Source organism: Equus asinus, unplaced genomic scaffold, assembly GCF_041296235.1.
Source record: "Equus asinus isolate D_3611 breed Donkey unplaced genomic scaffold, EquAss-T2T_v2 contig_2, whole genome shotgun sequence".
Taxonomy (NCBI): Eukaryota; Metazoa; Chordata; class Mammalia; order Perissodactyla; family Equidae; genus Equus; species Equus asinus.
Window position 1 is genome coordinate 232,547 of NW_027224849.1, and position 22,006 is coordinate 254,552.

The 22,006-nt window shown below is 42.1% G+C and overlaps 2 pseudogenes; both read right to left on the minus strand.

Moving 5' to 3' along the window:
• LOC139043313 (sodium/hydrogen exchanger 9B2-like) overlaps positions 1-13,336 on the minus strand; it is a 52,073-nt pseudogene extending 38,737 nt beyond the window's left edge.
• Positions 13,337-16,979: 3,643 nt separating this feature from the next.
• Positions 16,980-22,006, minus strand: part of LOC139043318 (dehydrogenase/reductase SDR family member 6-like) — a 29,723-nt pseudogene continuing 24,696 nt past the window's right edge.

Genomic DNA, 22,006 nt, shown 5'->3' on the forward strand with positions numbered 1-22,006 from the left:
TTTTCCTCCTGGTCTGAATTGTTGCTGCAGTTTCTCATGGTGTTTGATGAACTAATCTTTTGTTGTGGCATTTGTGGTATTCTTAGGATGCAGATTCCCCCTGTTACCGCTAGCGGGGAGCAGGAGTAGTGTTTCTGGCCGTACCCCATCTGCTGGAAGCTGTGGGGGTATTATGGGTGCTTGCCCCAGCCTGGGATGCATTCAGGCACTTGTGTGGACTGTCCTTGTCAGGCGGGGCTTCCTCACTAGGCTAGGGCCACTCTTTGGTGCCTCAGGGGCACTCTGAGCTCCCCCTCTCCACCGGAAAGTGATCACCAGTGGGCTCAAAGCTACCTCACCTATTCCCACAGCTGCCTGGGACATGTTCCCTCTTTGGGAGCACTCATGTGTGCCTGGAAGTGTTTGTCCCAGCACAAAAATCTGCTGAGGTCCCTTATGATCCACAGTCCGTGGTGCTACTGAGCTTGGTGGGCAGGGCTTCCAGGCAGAGACCTGAGCTATGGCTGCTCCTTGACAGCCCTGGGGCATGGTGGGCTCCCCCTCCCCACCAGGAAAGTAAGTGCATGTGGGTTCAAAGCTGCCACACCTATTCCCACAGTTGCCTGGACTGGTTACCTCTTTGGGAGCACAGCTGCACTGTGAGCATTCATGCACACCTGCGAAGTATTTGCCCCAGCTTGGAAATCTGCTGAGGTCCCTGTTTACGATCTGCAGTCCGTGGGGCTGCTGAGCTTGGTGGTCAGGGCTTCCCTGCTGGGACCTGGGCTATGGCTGCTCCTTTACCGCACAGGGGTGTGGTGGGCTCCCTCTCTCCACTGGGAGATCAACCACGAGTGCAGGCTAAGGGTTACCGCCGCCTCCTCTTATGGTTGCCCTGCTGCGTGTTCCCACTTTCCAGGTGCTTGCACCAGGTTGGAGTGTTCGTGTTGCATGCACAGGGTTAGCGGGGAGAACAGGGTGTGCTCACCTGTCTCCATCACTTCCTGGGGGGCCAGTCCACCCACCCTCAGATTTATAGCTGCGTGTGTCTCTCAGGCATCCTGTTGTGCTGTGTGGGTTTCCTCTGTTGGTCAGTAAGTGTCCATTTAGTTATAACTCAAAAGGGAGAGCGAGGAAGGGACTAGCTCACTCAGCCATATTGCTGACGTCACTCCTCCCAAATGTTTTAAGTAATAGCAGCTCTATGGGAATAAATTGAATTGCAAACGAGGATTCTTCCTTATAAAATGATGTGACATTTGGAAGTGTAGCTGTGTTGGCTTAAACCTTAGTTGCATTACTTAACAGTAATAACAACCAACATTTATGTAATGCTTTTCTGTTTACAACTGATTTCTCAATCACTTTTCTCATTGGAGGTCTAACATAATCCTGTGAGATTACTCTGACGCAGAAGAGGAAAAGGTCCTTGATCTCTGCTCTTTTCCTCTTTCTGACAGCTGGAATGGTGGTGACCACAGTGCTCTTGGAAGCCCTCCATGTTGAAGATGGTGGAGCTTTTCAGCCTGGGCCCCTAGTGACTGTGTGGAATAAAGACACATACCATTGTGAATTGTTCACCCAGTAACTTTTTTTTTTCTTTTCAGAAGGGAAGCCCACCCGTTTCTACTCTCCCCTTTTTTTCTTTAAGATTTTATTTTTCCTTTTTCTCCCCAAAGCCTCCTGGTACATAGTTGTGTATTTTTAGTTGTAGGTCCTTCTAATTGTGGCATGTGGGACGCCGCTCAGTGTGGCTTGATGAGTGGTGCCATGTCTGCACCCAGGATCTGAACTGGTGAAACCCTGGGCCACCAAAGTGGGGCTTGCCAACTTAACCTCTCGGCCATGGGGCCGACCCCTCTTTTTTTTTTAAATATGGTTTTAAGGTATCCTTTTTTTGGTGAGAAAGATTGGCCCTGAGCTACCATCTGTTGCCAATCTTCCTCTTTTTTCTTGTTTTTTTCCTCCTCAAAGCCCCAGTACGTAGTTGTATATCCTAGTTGAAGATCTTTCTAGTTCTGCTGTGTGGGACGCTGCCTCAGCATGGCTGGATGAGGGGTGCTACGTCTGCACCCACGATCCGAATGGTGAAACCCTGGGCTGCTGAAAGGGAGCATGTGAACTTAACCAGTACACCACCTGGCTGACCCCACCTAGTAGTTTTTATGTGTGAGAGAAATAAACTTCTTTTTGTCCTTTAAACCATATTATTTGAAATCTTTCATTATATGACAACTTCATCTTTTACCATCTTTCTGAATTCACCCGTACCATTTACATACCATTTGTTATCACTCTATCCAGTAAACCATGTGGAGGCAAGCAAATGTTTGTCTCAGTCTTTGCAAATGAGTTGATTCAGTTGGTGTTTCCTGCAGCCTTTTTTCACTGCTACTCAATAGGTTACTTCCTTCTGTTGGTTCATTTCCCTCTGTACCTTTGAGGTTCATAACTGTCTCCTCCTGTGTTTAAAGCAATTAAAAAAATACTTAAAACTGTACATTTGCTGTCCATTTTTATACTCACTGAGCCACCACATCACGAATAAAATTTCCATTATTAGAATTAAGGGTAACAGTTCATAGGGGAAATATACAGCTTCATTTCTAGCTAATCAGCTACTGCTTGGAACAAGAACTCTCTTAGGGGTGTTTACCACTGAGTCACTATTGTAGCATTATAAATGCCTGAGTCACATACAATGTCATTACATTTGCAATACTGTTTAAAAATTAGCCTATTTAAGATATGATTCAAAGCAATAGTTGGTAAATATATCAAAGTGGTTCAGAAAAAAAATAACTATCTGTGATGAAAAACAATTCACATTCATTCATCTACTTAAATTTAAGCAATAAAAACAGAGAGGGAAGAAACCAGAAGCATTCTAGGGTTTAGGCTGCGAACACAAAGCATTTCACAGGCTCTCTATTTCTGCAGTTTTATGTAGGGCTAGCTGCTAAAATGACTGGGAAAATTGGTAGTCACACCTACTGTACAAGCTTGGGGATTAAGAATGGGAGAATTGTTAACTGAGTGACAGAGAACGAAGAGGACACGTTGCTATCATAGATTTGGAAGTCCCTTCCTTAAGGAAATGGTTGAGACGGTCTACACTTGATCACAGATTTACCTGGGTTTCTTGATCCGTAGAGGCTATGTTATTCATCTCTGTGGATGGTGCCAAATCTTCATGTTCAATTGTCTTATCTTCATTCTCCATGATTGATAATTAAGAGTAAGATGATAGAGGGAAAAGGAACAAGATCTGTTCTGAAGGAGAAACAGTATAGATATAGAATAGCAATTTGGGATTTAAATAAATGAATCAGACAGCAATTTGAGCCATTTAAAGGAATGAATTGTACTTATTTTTCCCCTTAGAACTCTGAATGGCTAAGATATTTTAGATTATTCTTAACTTTCAATTGCTAATCTTTTCTTTGATTACAATATATTATCCTATTGCTTATCTACCTTTTTATCTCTCTTAAAAAAGCCCTTGTTGACCATCATATGTTCATGATTTCTCTCCCATCCTGTTTTTTGAGTTATACTTTACACATTCCAGGCAATATTACTGTTAAATTGTCCTCTGTAATGGGCCAACTTGATGAAGCAGGAAAGCTCCAGGTAATTTTCCAATGTTGATAGAGGAAATGAGTCACCAAAGAGAAATCTATGGACTCCATCATTTTCAGAGAAACCAGAGTCACTAATTCCTGCCTGGCTCTTACTTCTGAATTAAAGTAAAAAAATACAACATTGATTGAGTAGCCACAATGTCTTAGACACTATAAGTGCTATGGTAGTCTCCTGCTGGTTATTATGGGTAACTCAAAGATTGCCAAAACACATTCTTTGTTTTCCATAGGCTTATGGTATGCCAGGAAACATAAACTTATACCAAGTAACTAAAAACTTGTAGGGCAGACCTACAAGGTTGGCTTCGTAAACACCCACTTCAACCTTTTCTCCCCTGGCTGCCCAGGCTATAGAGGCTGAAAAGCCACATAATCCAATTCTTAGCCATGTTTGCAGCTAGAGGTAGCCATGTGTCCCAGCTCTATGTAATGAGACATAAGTGGGAGTCCCTGGGAAGGGCTTTCATTCCCAAATAATAAGGGAAGGACTTTTGAGAATCATACTGTTTACTTTTCACCTCTAACATTTCCCTTTCTCCTTCCTTGGATGTAGATACACTACCTGGGGGACAGCAGCCCTCTTTCCACCAAGAGAATAAAAAGCCTTATACCAAAGAGAGTACAGAAGTGGAGTGGGTTCCCTGATGACATCCTTGAGTTGCTGCATCAGTCTTGGGCTGCCAAGCTTTGAGGTAATGGTTTAAACCACTATTAGTCAAGTTTTCTTTTTACTAGTAACCAAAGTTATTCCTAATGCAACATGTATGATGAATATTATAGTAGAGGTACAAACTACAAACCTAGGTAGGACCAAAGGAAAAATTATGTAAGATAAGGGAAAATCTAATTCAACACATATTTAAGTGCCTAATATGTGCCAGGCACTATGCTAGGCCATAAAGACAAAGATTAATTAGACAGGACTCCTGCCTCAAGGAATCATTTTCTGTTTAACAAAGTGCCAAGATGTTTGAATTTAAAATTTCAAAGAAAATTATATCCTTTCCACCACGACCACCATCACCACCACCATTTTTCTTCCTTACAAAACACAGTGTTAGCCAGAAAGGCATCTCAAAGAACCTTCAGCTTGATTTTTATTATGTATAATAAACATATGCATATATGATGACATATTATATATATGTATATATAATTTTTTGAATTAAAAAACTTACTCCAAAATTTAGACTCATAATGAGAAAGAACAGCATTTTGACAGGAAAATGTTGGGCTCAGAAAACCCTTGTCTTAAGGGCATAGAAGCATGAAAGCCAGTGGGGTGTGAGGGAAACTTTGCTGCTCCCACTTTGCATGTAGGAGGAGGCTGAGAGTAACGGGGGAGGAGGGTAGAGATTTGGAATATCACGTCCAAAACCATGGGGCTTGGCCTTTACCCTCTGTAGAGAATGACCCTTCATCTCAGAGTAAGTGACCAGGTCTGCTGGCTCTGGAGTTGGACAAACCTGGGTCTGAAGTTCAGCTCCATCATATACCAAATCGCTTAGCCTCTTTCTAACTAATTCCTTATCTACAAAATGGAGACGAGTAGTTCCAACCATGCACACGATAAGCATCCAACAGTGTTGGTTATAAGCCACTCATATTCCTTCTCTCTAATTATCATAAATCTCTAAGAATCCTTCTGCTTTTCCTATTAACCTTGAAGAATTTATTACTTAAGCCCATTGATTTTCTTTGACCATATTTTTTACTTCTTTCTGTCAAGGCCAGCTTCTTGATTAGGTGGATGTAACACTCACCACTGTCATTTCTTCACCTTTTTCTTTAGTAGAATTACATAGAAACTCTTGGGCAGCGCCACTAGAACTACCTCCACCAAATTCTCAAAATCAGCCAATTATGCTACTTACGAAGAGTATTTTTAAACAGCCAACAAGTACAACTGATTATTTCTAGTAGAGATAAACTATTAACTAAAATGAAGCCTTTGAGAATTTATTTTATTAATGTTATTCTGGTCCTTTTTAACATAAATGATCAAAACTTGGTGTGTTGCACAGTATATGATATTTGTGGAAATACATAGTTTTGTGTTTCAAAAAAATTTCCCTATTCTCCCCTAAACTCCACCATGAATGCTAAACTACTTATCTGCAATCAGAGCAGTATTACAAAGAGGAAAGGTAAAATAAAATGCCAGTCTTTTAGTAAGTCCAGTAAAGCAACTTACAGCTGCTCAGCTTTGTTTATTCTCTGCTGTTTTCATTTCCAAAAGAACACGTAAGCTATCGTCAGAAACCCACTTAAATTTAGAAAAATCACAAAAATGTAACTTTTACTTAAAGCAACTGTGTTCATGGCATTTACTGTTCATAGTCATTGGATCTTAAAATTACAATAGTATATCACCTATTAAGAAAGCAGTTTTGGCAAAGAAATCAGAAAATATGCAGAAATGACTTTTTTTTAAAGACTGGCACCTGAGCTACCAACTGTTGCCAATCTTTTTTTTTTTTTCTGCTTTTTAACTCCCCAGATTCCCCCCAGTATACAGTTGTATATTTTAGTTGTGGGTCCTTCTAGTTGCAGCATGTGGGACGCTGCCTCAGCGTGGCCTGATGAGCGGTGCCATGTCTGCACCCAGGATCTGAACCAGCGAAACCCTGGGCCGCCGAAGCAGAGCGTGTGAACTTAACCACTTGGCCACAGGGCTGGCCCCCAGAAATGACTTTTGAAGGGCCAAAAGAAATGTGATGAAATCCATTAAAAAGTAGAAAGTTTATACCCCTTACTCAGAGAGAGGCTCTCCAGTCCTCATTCAGAGCCCATTAACTCTTATTTTGAAAACAACTCTAATGACTCTGCTCATCTGGTTTCCAAACCCTCAGAAGATAAGACGTTATAAATTAAAACAAACGAATGAAGAGATTGTAAAGAAGCAAACTGACAACAGCACGAGTGACAGCTGACAGTGAAAGAGATGGAAAAGAGCAATCTAGGTGTACAAAACGTGGGGATAAATGTCTTTTCCACAGGAGTATTTACAGTTTTGTCCTGCCAAGTGTCTCTTCCCCTCCTTTTTTGGCAACAGCACACTAATTTTCTCTTGTGGAATCCACAGCTCCCCTAGTCTCCATCCATGGTTCATGTGAGGCTCACGTCATCCTCACCTCCCCAACCCCCTACTGCACCAATGTTCCAGAGAGGGGGACAGGCCTAGACAATGAGGAGCTCCTTCCCTGGTCACACTGACTGTTCTAGGCATGAGCAAGTGACTCATACCTGGCTAATGAGAGTCAGCTTTATGGTGTTTCCTGGAATCACTGGGAAAGAGCTTGCTTTCTTTTAGAGTTGCTAAGCCCAGACTTGCTGTTGACAATCTTTGTGACATATAAGAAAAGCCTTCCAAAGAATGATCATAGAGCAAAGCAGATTCTGAATATGCAAAGAGAGAGAGAGAGAGAGAGCTCCAGATTAATACTCATATTGTTGGTACACCTAGAAGCAGCTCCTTTCAGTTAGGTGAGCCAATTAATTCCTCACCAGTTCGAGCTGGGTTCCTGTCACTTGCCACCAAATGCATCCTTCATAAGAACCTTCATACCTGAACTGCCCTGAAAGATCCCCAGTATTATAAGAGATGTTTAGAAAGGTGATTCTACATCTCCAAGAAAAAGAAAAGAAAAGAAAAGAAAATGATGTGGAGATATTTTCTGTTATTAAAGGCATTAAAATATATAATACAATTTAGAGATTTTCTTTAAAGAGAATGTTAAAATAAGCAAAAATCTGGTATTCAATAAAATAGGTGTCAGTTATCCAAAAAATAAATTTAAGTGAAATGCTCTTTCTTTAAACAATGTTGGTTAAATAAAATACTCTAGTTAATGGACCTTAATTATTTTTTCATTGTGTTCACGGAAGACTTTTGAAGTCCTCAGTCCCAGGGAAGTTTTAAGAGCTGTTAAGCATCTGAGATGCTGAGTATCTGGGATGGAAAAATGAAAAAGTGGGGAAATTCAGAGAAACTAGGTGGTTTCCAAGAAATTAAGAATCACAGGGTAATGGAATAAAAAAAGTTGGAAAGGTCTTTAGAAATATCCTAGTCTAATCTCTTTAACATTCAAATGAGAAAACTACTGCCTAGAGAAGCTAAGTAACTTTTTCAACTAATAGCCAATGTCAGCCAAGCCTCACAGTAAAACCGTGTAAAAACTTGTGAAATGAGTTGGTTCTTTAATCTGTATCATTGACTTCATGCATCGCTACCAAATCACTATATTATATTTTTACATTTTTGCTATAATATTTTATTTAAAATCCCACTCATATATACTCATAGTTAATTCTAAGTTTGAAAACACATTCCACAAGAAGTTTGAAAACATCTTCTACAAGCAAATACAAATATTTTTATTTTCTACCTTGTATTATGTTCAGCTTTACTCTTTCCCATTGTTAGAAATGTTAATAGAGTTTATTATGAATAAAAAATTGTACTAACCTAAATGGTTGTACAACATTGGTGACAAAATGAATGGAACAAGAACTTTTGTCCTATTCTCATGACAAATATTATTTACATATTCTCAATTAATAGTTAACTGGCTGACACCTTGCCACTTAACCATGTCTTAAGATTCTAAGAATTAAGGAGGTTTTCTTTTAAAAAAATCCAGTTAAGCTGAGAGGCTTTGAGAGATTTTTGTTTATCAGAAAATTACACTGAGAACTCGGAAGATATTTTAGATAAAAGCGCCTATACACAGAAACAAGTTTTTTTCTGCTTCTCCATCAAGGTAGTGCCTTATTCAGACTGATATCACAACCTGTACACTATATTAGGAAAAAAAACCTATCCTGCGTCAAATGGTGAAATTTTATAGATTTCATAAATTCAGTAAATAACATGAATTTAATCAAATTCTGTGACTCAAATACAGATTTCAATAGAAGAAGGAGGTTTGACCTGAGCCCAGGGACGTGGCTGCTAAGACCATCTGCCTGTCCACTTGCATGTAGGTCAGTAGGTCAGGTGTCACCTGCATACACACGCCAACGGCTGCTGACTCTCTAGCATTCTTAATATACAGAATTTCCTACAGGACTGACCCAAACACTTAGAAACAATCTTGGCTCAATTTGAGCTTTGCTTTCCAGTATTATGGATATATGCCACCAAAATCATAGAGCTGTGGACCTGAACAGTTTCCTTAGTCTTTCCTCCAAACCTGAGAGAAAACTGCACATCAAGAAGATGAGCAGTTCTGTATATGAGTATGGATGTAAATAGAGAAAAAAGGTCTGTTAATAGTAGTTGCCTTTGGGGTGGAAAATGGAATTGAAGAGGTTGAAATTTCATTTTCATTCTCTATATTTCTGTACTGTTAGGATTTTTACAAGAAGACTTTCTTACGCAATTTAAAATACATTGAAAAAATTTATGCAATTCTTAAAGCTTTAGAGAAAAGGAATACAGCTTTCCTTGGTAACACTATTTTTCAGAGATAGAATCTCGTCATTTGACTTTAGGTAACTTAATCCCACCCGCTACAATTTAAGGTCATTTTTGTTTTTGTGGTTAAGAAAATGGAGAACTGCCTAGAATCTTCTACAGCAGTTTTCAAATATTTCTTAAGCCAAAAATCTTTCACCAAATGAAACCTTTTCCTGAAACCCAACAAATGGGACAGAGAAAAGGTGGAGCTGAAGGAGCCTATCACTTGCCCTGCTCCTTCTGGCAAGTGAAGCACAATTAAAACCCTTTTGTAAACACGCTTTCACATAGAGGAGATGTTTGTTAAATCAGCCTTCTCTTTTTCAGGTTATCTTATTAATCTAAATGTTTAAAGGTGCTTTCTGCGGGCTGGCCTGGTGGCACAGTGGTTAAGTTCACACGTTCCACTTCGGTGGCCTAAAGTTCCCCAGTTCGGATCCCAGGTGCGGACCGACATGCCACTTGTCAAGCCATGCTGTGGCAGGCGTCCCACATATAAAGTAGAGGAAGATGGGCATGGATGTTAGCTCAGGGCCAGCCTTCCTCAGCAAAAAGAGGAGGACTGGAGGCAGATGTTAGCTCAGGGCTGATCTTCCTTAAAAAAAAAAAAGTGCTTTCAGTAATATTTCAGAGGAAATAAAAGAACTATGATTTGCAAATGTCCAAAGGCTTACTGCTATCGACTGAATTACTGCTAAAAGATCATTACATGGATAAAGGCTGATTATTCCTGTTGTTTGTTGTCTGTGATATGGACTGTCCAACATTTACTGGGATGTTCTTATTGAGAATTTACATATATTGTTGGAGTACAATATGTGCTGTATTCGTACATTTGAAGGAGCATCTCCAGGACTGTTCATGAAGCCTTCTATAATGATTACAATGATAAACATCACCTACCTTCGGGGTTTATCCATTCACGTGTTGAAAGGGGGGGTTCTCAGTCTCACGCAGTACTTCTATATAGAACATACAGAAACCTTCCAGTTCCTGGGTCCTGCTAACCAACTCTGATCTAAGGCTCATTTTTCCAAAAGGAGCACTGCCCAGCCGTGACGAATTCAGATCAAGTGAAGAGTAGGGCTTAAAATGTCCTTGATAAATAAGTACTGAAACGACTGAGAATGTTTTCCTGAACAAGAACGACCTCATCTGAAAGTGTTAGCGTGCCAACCACATGGGACCAAGTTATCAGAGAAAAACAACTGCTCTGCTGTTTGGTTAACTGATACAGACACGTAAAGTAAAACACTGTATAATGAGATATGAATGAAAGGAAATTATCCCTAGGTAAGAAAGGACCCAGTACTTGCTTTTCTCCTTTGTAATCTCTCTCCTCACCTAGGAAAAAAGCATTTAATTGAAAGTTTAAAATATTATTTCTAGGCCTACTACAATCAGAATCTCCAGAGACTGAACCCCCCAAGTGTGGCAGACAGGACTTACTAACTACCTAAAACCACTGCTCAGGCATGCCGGTGGGGCCCTCCTCCACCCCAAGGGGTAAATCACAACTGGGCTAAATCAATCTCTCTAACACCATTCCTCTCTGCCGGCTGGTGGTTCAGAGCTGAGCGTAATTCACTCTGTCCAATGAAGTTTGTGAGCAAGGCTATTGGAGGCCACTGGGTAAGACTCCTAATAAAAAGACAGGGAAGCAAGAGAACCCTCTCCTCTTTGTGCCTTTAAATTGTGTGTGTGTGTGTGTGTGTGTGTGGAAATGGAGCTGTGGAGGGGCACTATGTTTCTTGGAACTCTAGCAGCCATCATTCACCCATGAAGAAAAAGGCAAGATTGGCTCATAGAAAGTGACCTAGAGCCTGATATCACTGGGGACCGAACAAACCCTGGACGCGCTTACCTTCAGACATCTTGTTGTGTGGGAAAAATTAAACCTGTATTTTTGAAAGTAATTTTGGCCAAATATCCTGTTACTTGCAGCCAAAAGCACCCTAACCAATCCAACAGGTGATTCTGATGCAGAGCCAGCTCTGAGAAGTTCTGATGAGGAGCAGTGATGAGGGACCTTTGGCTCACACATATCTATCTCCCTAGCTTCTTGACATGGTGCAAAATCTTCAGAGGACACACAACCAGAACACTGCCTTTGTATTGATATATCTCAACAAATAAACCGAAAATAACAATTTTAGTAGCTAAAGACCAATACCAAGGTTTTTAGGACCACCCTTTTAGTCAATAGAGATCATATACATTGTAAAGTTGTATATTTTCCCTCCCCATCCCTGAAGTTCATTTGTAATATTTGAATATCGAATTAAAAAAAATTGGGCTTATAAACATGTGATTGTTTTCTAAATTTCTACCCATGAAACAAACAAAACAGTAACACAACACCACTACCATCCCTGCCTGCACTTCCTTTTTGCTCTCTCTACTTGGTAAAATTCTATCAGTCATTCAACATTTAACTTACAAGTCACCTTGTCAATTAGTATTTCCTAACTCCACATAGACTAGCTCTGTCCCTCTTTCTTCTCTCTGAGGACTCACTCACTTATTTGACAAACATCTATTAAGCTCTTGCTATGTTCTAGTCCTTGTGCTGGGGATTCAAAAGTAAACAGTCTGACATAGTTCCTCTACTCAGAGGTTAAAACCTAATCAGAGAATGACAGATCATTCCTTAAGCAACCATAATAGAATGTAGTAAGTTTCAATTTGGGGCACATAAGACAGCAACCCCATCACTTCAAAATCAGTGACGTTCATCAGACTTTCACTGGATAAGATACCAAGATGACTGAGATGCAGTCTCTATTCTTTAAGGGAGGCACAGAGACTGATATGTGTTCATCAAACCAGTTTCCCCTGCTGCCTGCGCACACAGGTATTTGACATTTCCTAGCCTCTCTTGCAAGTCAGTGTGGCATGTTACTGAGCTCTGGCCACAGGACGTGGGCATGAACAATGTCTGCTACTTCTACTCTTCACTTGTAAGAAACCTCTCATGCAGTCTTCCACATACCCTCTCTTTTCCTGTCCATTGCCTGGAAACTAAGGACTCGACGGTCTTAGGGGATGGCACAGCCATAATATAAAAAGAGTGTGGGTTCCTGAATCACTGAGTAGAAGGCCACTAGCTGAACACCTGATTGAACTTTCCATGAGGGAGAAATAAGCTGCCTCTGTGTTGTTACTGAGATTTTGAGTTTATCTGTTATAGCAGCTAGTGTTACCTCAAGGTAATTTAATTGTGATGTGAGAAGTACAGTCACATAGTTAAATGGAGAAAGGAGGTATTGCCTACTTGGCTGGGGTCAAGCCTTGAAAGAGGACCCACTCTTGTGAAGAAAATAAAGACCAGTACAGGCAGAGAAACCACAGGATTAAAGGATGAGAGGTGAAAGAGAATGTGTCTGTAGGGAACTCTGTGTATATCTGCATCAACTACACCATAAACGGCAAGATGCGGAGTGGTTAGAGGACAATGGGATTAATCCTTACTGTAAATCCTGTGTCACTGCCTCCTAGTTGGGCCATTTGGGGCAAGTTACTTAACCAGTACAGATAAGTTTCTTCATCAGTAAAATGGTGAAAATGCCTATGTCACAGAAAATCTTAAAAAAGTACTAAGTACATCATGCAGTCCCAAAATAGTCCCCTCAATGCTTTCTCCTCCTTTTATAGGATTTTCCCTGAGAAGAAAGCATACATGTGCTGAAGGGACACTGGTAAATTCAAACCTTTCAGTCCTTCATGTAAAGCACAGAAAAATAAAGGAATGGATTTCGAAAAAGGCAAAGAGCTTTTATGATATCAACAAGATATCTTTAATAACTTTAGAAAGCTGTTAAAAACTCTTTAGAACTTATCATAATTGTGCTTTCTTTAACATGCAGGATACATGACTCTAAAAACACTGAGAACACCACCGCCTCACACAAGTGTATATACAGGCAGCTCCATTCCCCACATACTGTGTTCCTAGGCTTTGTGTGCAAAAGATGTAAATCCTTTCCCCTAGAGGAAACATCTGTTCTATCATTGGGGTCTGTGAGCAGCCTATCAATTATCAATAGGACTAGGAAACAGTTGGGCATGAACCAGATACTCAACAATTTCTTGTTACAGAATACATTCTGTAAATGTTTTAAATGAAGAAGGCGTTTACATTATATTTGTACAGCAAGAGATGTCAGAGATAATCTAGTCTATGCGTAACAAACTCAAATACCTTCAGGGATAAACTCAATGTGGGGTCTGCAGCACCCGGTGAGGGCACAGCCCAGCTGAAGGCATCAGATCACTGCAGACCCCTGGGCCTCATCTCATGTCTTCACTTCCCATCAAAAGAAACTGAAGAGATTAGGTTTAGATGACTCTTGGAGGCTACAGAGCAAACATATTAATGAGTCAGCGCAGAAAATAGAAACCACTCCAGGTATTTTAAGCAGAAAGAGATTCTACAGGGAATTGAGTGAACTGTTGAAAGGGCTAGAGAGCAGGGTCTACGCTGGGCCTCCAGGAAGGACTTCTAGAACACTAGTAACTGAACCACTGGGGAATGTACTATTTTTGCCTCAATCAGGAGACCCCACAGGGACTACAGCGTTCAAGAACAACACTGTAGCTGAGACCCAGAGAGGCTGGGATCTGGAAGCTGCCTGGACAGAGAACACAGAAGATGTTTCCCACCTCCCTCAACCACCTCCGGACAGCCAGAGAGCTGGTGCTTCAACACGACAACGCTGACCTGGCTGTCCCTGCTGCTGTAAGGCCCTCCCAACACCCACAGTTCTGGAGACTGGACACTCGCATCTCCTGCACCGTCCTTGTCAACAGAAATTCGCCAAAAATAGCAGGGAGATGCCTCTGCCTCATCCCTGCCTTCGAAATCTCAGGCAAGTCATCTACTTGCCAGACGCTAATTTTACATCCAGAACTCTACCTGCGAGGGAGTCTAGGAAATACTTTAGCTTTCCAGTTTCGCCTGTACAAAGAGGCATACAAGAAGCAAGCAGGAATGGATGTGAGGGCCAAACTTCCACATCCAGGATAGCAACTTTTGGTGTAGGCCCCAGGGCTCAGACCTACATCATCGACCTTTTCCCACTTATTCTACAATGCCTTCTAGGGAAATCCTAAAAAAAGGAAAAAATTAAAAAATAAAAATACAGGCAAAATATGCTGGAAAATATATTATGCGATTCAGTCACTTTGCTCACATCATTAGCATACCATGAATCCACTACCTAATTTTTTGTTAGGTATATTCTGATCCATTGGATTTTGAGTTACTGAATGGCAGAAACTTTATTTAATTCATATTTGTATCTCCTGTCCCCATGCCTGCGTGGCCCAGAGAAGACACACGGGTACTTGCTGAATTGAAACGTTACATTCTTGACTTGGAGAGAAACAGTAAACTAGAATTTCACGAGAGCACTTTGTAGCAGCAATAACTTCAGGCGGAGGCCCCATTAGAGAGATGGAGTGGGGTTGAAAAGGGCTTTTAGTCTTTCAGTGGAAACAGAGGTTGACTTGTCTCAGTAGGGTATCTGCCTCTCTCTATCCACTCATGTTATCCATTTCTTGACCGGAGGCTAAAGGAAATGTGGCTTCCTGCTGTTAATCTTCTAGGGCAACAAGTACACCAGCTTCTAGGGTGAGATAACAGGCTGCTGCCTGGGAAGTACAGTCACTTGACATGTTGATAGTTCTGAGAAATGCGTTCTCGGGCAATTTTGTTGTGCAAGCATCAGAGTGTACTGAAGCGGAACAAAATGTGTGACCCCAAAATGTGTTCTTTCAACATGAACATTATTTTAGGATTATTTGTAAGAAAAAAAAGACTCAGAGGTTTTTCTTGTTACCTTCACTTTAAGCGCCTAAAAGTGATACAAAAACCTGTCTCAGGAAGCGAGCTATGTCACCTTGGTGTGACAAGAACGAGGCAGTAGAGCGGGAGGAGCCTAGAAAAGCCTGTTTGCTGGGCTCCCCTCTGTCTTCTGTTTCTGCGTGGCCAAACACTTGTTTTCCAAATGTTTGCTCCTTTTCTCCTACCTGTGAACTGCCTTCCTACCCTCTGAAGCCCCTGGCTCTCCCCACCCCCAACATCTTTTGTCTTCAGCTGAGGATGGCATTTAAGGCGAGGGCCTCGGCCATTTTGGCAAGTTACTTGTTTTCCTGGGTTTCTCTCGTGTACACACGCTATTAGGCTTTCCTTCTCCCGTTAGAGTCTCTCGTGGCGATCTGATCATAGAGCGGCCAGAAGAGCCGGAAGGCAGAGGAGCATCTCTCCGCGCCCCGCAGCGCGCACGCAGCCCCGGCGGCAGAGCCCGCACCGCCGGCTGCAGGGCCGCTGACGCCCCCGCGGGAGGCCCGGGCAGCACGGCCGCCCCCAACTCGACAGTGGTGCCGGCTCCAGCGGCGGCGTCTGGGCGCAGCGGCACCTCGGCCCACAGGAGCCACACCCTCCGGTTGTTTTAAGAACTAAAATAAACGAGAGAAACCCACGGCAGCAACAACTAACAAGTGAGCGCGCACACAGCCACGCACCCCAGGGCCGCGCCCGCCTCCGCGCCCCCGGCCCGCAAGCCCTGAGGCCCCGCCGGTTCCGCTTACCCTGGCGTCTCGGGGGCCCAGCTCGCGGCCCGCGGGGGGCCCGGCTGCGCCGCGGCTCAGGGACGGGCGGGCCCGCGGGGGACCCGGCTGCGCCGCGGCCCAGGGACGGCCGGGCGGGCGCCCGCACGCATCGCCCCAGGCGGCGCCCCGCCCTCTCGGCGCGGGAGACCCGGGCGGGCCCGCGGCCTCCACGGGTCCGGGGCTCGGCGGCGCGGCGCTGGCGGCCTTAGGCGCTGTGCGGGCGGGGAGCCGGCGGGAAGGGTCGGGCGAGGCCGCGCGGGGAGGGCGGGCCGGCAGCCCGCGGCGGGGAGCCCGGTTCCCGGGCCGGGCCGTCGCGCGCTCCGGGCGCACCGCGGCGCGTCTTCTCCGAGGCGCCGCGAGAACAGGACCCTTGCAGCGAGCGGCGTGGCGGGCGGCTCGTCCCCTCGGCCGCGTGTTGGCTCGAGCCTCCCGCTGGCCCGCGTGGATGCTGCGGTGCCGGCGGCAGCCCGCGTCCCTCCCCTCCCCTCCCCTCCCTTCTGCTTCGGGTCTGCCTTCCCTGATCGACCCCGCCACCCGAGTGTGAGCCTGGGCGCGCGCCCCTTCCGGGGCATTTCCATGTCCTTCAGAAATAAAGAATTTCTTACCTGTTTTTTACTCCTTTAAGCAACTGCCAGTTTTAATCACCGCTGTTCAGGCGAGACAGACAGTGTCCAGGACCGTCCCCAGCAGACAGGAGCCGCTCCTCCTCGTCTCTCAGGTGCTCCTTTGTGGACAGGATGGAGGAACCCAAGTCCCGTCCCATGACCTGGCTCAGGCCGTCTACAATGGTTATTTTCCTACACTGACTCTTCCTCCCTAAAGCTTGAAAGGCTTCTGGTGACATCCAGCTTCCTCTTACCACAGGAGTGAAATGTATTTTTCCTTTTCTTTCAGTCATATGCTCCTCATTGATCCATCAACCTGATTAATTAACCTTACTTTAGAGAACATGAACTTTTGGGCTCCAGTTTACTTTTATTGTTGACACTGTTTTATAGTTCACAGTTAGCTCTGAGAGAACTGACCCTGAGGGTCATGTGTTAATGTTAGAATCCACTGCAATTATTATAACAAAATGTTATCCTTTCATTGTCCATTAAAAATTTCCTTGTTAATATTAATTAACATTCTAAGAGAAAAGACTGCTCATTTATTATCTATATGTGCATCATACCATTTGGTCTTTTGAGGTAGCTACAAATAAAAAACAAACACAAAACGCTAAAACTAAAAGAACAAGAAAAAACTTCCTAGTACTCTCTCATACATGAATTTACTTGAACTTTTTCTTGGAACTTTTATTTTCTTTAGTTTTGTTTCCTGTTATATGATTCATTTATATTTATTTATCCAGAGACTATTTCTAAGTTTTATATCCTCCTGTCTGTTATCCTGGAATTTGGTGAAGAAATCTATACTTAATCTAAAAAATATCCCTCAAACTGATGATACTGCTGATGCAGATCAAGGCTGCCCGCTGGAGAGAAGCCCAAGGCGTCCTGGCCTACATACCCATCTACATCATCCTCCGGGAAGCACAGGACATCCTGACCTCATTGATCTGATTCTTACCCAAAGTTCTAGGACCACCCAATAACCAGAGCCACCTGCAAAGACACCATTTTAACATTTTTTTCATGATCTTTCCTTTGTCTTGTAAAGAAATAACTCACATACCTATGCCTTATAAATTTAGCCCTACCGTCAACCCATTGCAGCCCTTCACCTCCCCTGGGTCCTGTCCCCATGCTGCAGCTCTTCACCGCCCCTGGGTCCTGTCCCCATGCCTGCAGCTCTTCACTGTCCATGGGTCCTGTCCCCATGCTACTCCATGCTATTCTCTTAATAAAAGAGCACTACTGCCAGACCTCGAGAGTCCAAGAAATCTTTCTTTTGACTCCTCGGCTCGCCAAGACTGCATCACTGCGTTAGTTAACTATTATGTTTCTTAGGCTCATGTCAAATGTCATTGTTTATTTTAATAAAGATCTTTTAGTTAGACTAAGAAAATAGTACTTAATTCCAAGTGCTAACATCCATTAAGTATAAACACCTGATGATTATTTTTATTTTATATAACAGACCAACATATAGTTCTGAATAGTCTATAGTTCTTTTAACATAAGTTAGTGAAGCCAAACTCCTTCCTACCTTTGCTGTTCATTTATAACGGTGTAAAAATTTTAAATTAGTATCCACATACAGACCAATGCAGACCTGAACAAAAACATCTGAATATTGGGAAATAGAAATGAATACACTTTTCTTTTAAAAAACTTACTTTTTTCCTTCATATTTTAATTTTATATGCTTACAAATTGAGGCTTATTTTAAAAACTATTCTTTTGCTGTGATGTTATTAAGCTACAATGATTTCAAAAGAGATTAATATATTTAAAGAATCAAATTCTTGTGAACAATGACATCCTTAAAAAGGGCTTGTTTTCATTAATATTCCATTAATACGAAAGAGATGATGAGTGAGTTTTCTTCATAGCCGGGTTTACAGTGTATAGGAAGGGCCTGCCTTCCCAGCAAGGAGATCCTGAATCACAAGCTCCAGCCTCCATCAATGATGACAGGATTACCTGTGATGTAGGCAGACTGTAGTGATAAACACAAGGAGACCCAACAATTAGCCAGGTTTAACACAGGTTGTGTTTCTTCAATTTTTGTATGACTGAGATAACTAAACAATTTACTCTCCTGGTAACAGGAAACTTCACTTAACAAACAGAATTTAGGAAAATTAGAATTAAGTTTCGGGTGATTTAAAACTTCTGAGTGTTCTTGTGATCCAGAGCTAAGTGGCCTCTAGCTGGTGTTTGAGCATGTATCACATTCTACGCAGGGGCTATTAGGTATTTGGTCTCAGAATCAGAAAATTAAGCAGTTTGGTGATATATACCCATTCTCCAAATTAGGATAAAGTCGAGGCTAAAATAGTACACTTTAATTTTGAGACTCAGAACTATTCTAAACTAGCTGAGTTTTATGCCACTAATAAACTTTTGAACATAATCAAGTGTGTCAGTCATAAAGTGGTGGTGTCAATTTACAAATAGAATTGTTTTAAAAGATGGTGTATATTTAGTTGGTCAACATACACAGGTAATTCCACGAACTGGAGCATGCTAAATGTGTTTTTAAAATTTATGTGAATACTAATAATTATCTATTGAACTACAAAAAAATATTCTATACTAACTTCAGACATCTAAATCTGTGTAAAACTAAAGGAGTTAAAAATATTACTGTTTTTTCCCCACAGAATTTTTCATTTTCTAAAGAATTCAAGGTGAAGTGATCCTTGTGGTAGAGGTTTAACAGTCTTTTAACTTAAACATGGATAATAAAGACTCTAATTTGTGTTCTTAGTTTTAAACTCATCTAAAGCCTGAGACAATGGAAGAGGCAAGAAGGAAAGACATCATAATAGAAGAACAGAAATTTTTTTTTTTTAGGAAGAGTAGCCCTGTGCTAAGATCTACTGCCAATCGTCCTCTTTTTTTTTTTTTTTTTTTGCTGAGGAAGACTGGCCCTGAGCTAACATCCATGCCCATCTTCTTCTACTTTATATGTGGGATGCCTGCCATAGCATGGCTTGACAAGCGGTGCATAGGTCCACACCTGGGATCCAAACCAGTGAACCCCTAGCCACCAAAGTGCAGACTGCAAACTTAACTGCTGCGCCACCAGGCTGGCCCCAAGTTCAATATATGAAAACGGATCATATAAAGCAGATAAATCAGTTTATCAAGAAACAACCCCAATTCCCTCAAGTTTTTTTAAAAAGGCAAGTTCTCTGTTTTATATATGGACTCCTCTGGTCTCCTCTAAAAGGCCAATGGTCCTTTTGTTGCACATTTCAAGCCAGAACATTTCTAAATATTTGGTAACTTAAGTTCTGGCTAAACAAGGACAATTTAGCTTATCAGCAGTACCTCAAAATCAAGTGAGCTCTTCTGAAGATATAGATTCAGAGAAATCACAAAAGCCAATGTATGCTCCATTAATCAAATGCCTAGCAATTTCCCCAGCTATTAATTAACAGCTGTTGTAATAGTTCTGACAAGTAGTAACTGCTCTGTCACTAAAACATTTCAACCCTTCTATCTGCCACATTCATCAACCACCTCATGTGCACCAAATCACTGTAAAGAGGAGCTAAGTGGCCAGTGACACACCTCTCTCCTGCCTGCTCCCTTTTCCTTCTTTCTGCTCACACGTTAGTTTCCAGGGCATGTAACATTTCAAGACATAACATAGGGGGATATTCTTGTGCTCTATTCCTTATAAATGTAGTTTCTGCCTTCACAGTTGTAAACCATTTAAAAATATACAATAGCCATTAAGGAAGAAACTGGGGGGCTGGCCCAGTGGCGCAGTGGTTAAGTTCGCACATTCCGCTTCTCAGTGGCCCGGGATTCGCTGGTTTGAATCCTGGGTGTGGACATGGTACCGCTTGGCATGCCATGCTGTGGCAGGTGTCCCACATATATAAAGTAGAGGAAGATGGGCACGGATGTTAGCTCAGGGCCAGGCTTCCTCAGCAAAAAACAGAAGGACTGGCAGTAGTTAGCTCAGGGCTAATCTTCCTCAAAAAAAAAAAAAAAGGAAGAAACTGGTTACTAAATAGATGCAAAGTGGAAAGAGACAGAATTAGGAATTTCCATATATGATGACAAACAGTAAAAATTCATAGGAAAAGAGTCAGTGGGATTCTTCTAAATAAGTTTCCAGTAAAACTAAGAACACCAGATGCCAATTCTGTGTCTCCTGGACACAATTATATCTGGTTAACTCTCTCCCCATTTCACCTGAAGCTCTCATGATTTTGGAGGTTCGTTTGATTTACACTTAATCAAGGCTTCCCCAACTGTAATTTTTGAAAGTAACTGTTTCTCATAAAATTGAGTGATTTAATTTTTTTCCATCCTCCATTTTATTTGCTACAAGATTTGGTGACATATAAACTTGAATGAGGAAGAGTTAGTGGCTCAGATCAAAGTGGTCTTTCTTTGAGCAAATTAAATCAGAACTTATCCCTACCTCGTAAATGCAGCAACTTAACGATCATATGCTGTAACTCTATAAAATGACATTACTTGATGAGCAAAAATAGCGGGCCAATGTGATTGAGAATAATGACCTCCCTGGGAAGAATAGCGCTTACTTCATCAGAAGCCAGGTACACGCAGAGCAGGGCTATTTCTTCTGCGGTTGCAAATCTTCCCGTCCTCTGTCTCTTCAGGAAGTCGCTCCGTGCCTGTGACCAGACACCACACCAGACATCAGTGGTGTGAGCTAAAGTATGAACTCACTGGCAGCTCCTTCAGGAGGCAAAGCAAGAGAGATCTACAGAGGCCACTGGCCTGCTGCCTCGATTATTCACGCATGATACATGAGAGTATCATTAATATTATTAACTGTGGGCCACGCAGGACTATGGTGACTCCTACGCTGCTCAAACTATTTGTGTTATACTAAAACCTACAGACACTGTGACAGATCAGGAAGTTAATCTTAAAGTAGAGGGTTTTTAAATTTTTCTGAAAATGTGGTGAAATATACATAATATAAAATTTATCATCTTAACCATTTTTAAGTGTACAGTTCAGTAGCATGAAGTGCATTCACACTGTTGTGCAACCAATCTCCAGAAGTCTCTTCATCTTGCAAAGCTGAAACTCTATGCCTACTAAACACTAACTCCCCAGGCCCCTCCCCCAGGCCCGGCTACTACCCTTCTACTTTCTGTCTCTATGCATTTGTCTACTCTGCGTAAGGAAGAGGGCATTTTTTTTAACTAAAAGATTTAAACACATTTAAAATAGGAGACATACCTCTTCAGGGTTTGGTCTGGCTTGTATTCTTTCTTGCAGAGATGGGGTATCAACGGTTCCTAAATCAAAGGGTGACATTCAGCTTGGTTACTTACTTAGACTGAAAAAGAAATTGGCAACTCAACTTTAAACTTCCTTTCCGTAGGATACAGGTACCAGAGAAATCCTGTCCATAACTTGGAACAGCAATTTCACCTCTTCTGCCTGCCCTTTTATTTCATAGGCTTATAACTTTAACAGCATTTCCATGATTTTTAAAAGCACAGACTACAATTCACTATGACACTAGGCAGGGACTCTGAGTGAAACACCAGCATTTTAGTCGCATTACACTGACATGATACTTTATGGACTGTATGCAGTTTTACAGGTATTATCTCAGTAATCCTCACAACAACCCTGAGGGCTAGGTAATATCACACAATTCTTTACCAGTACAAGGACCCACATTGTCTCAATGATCT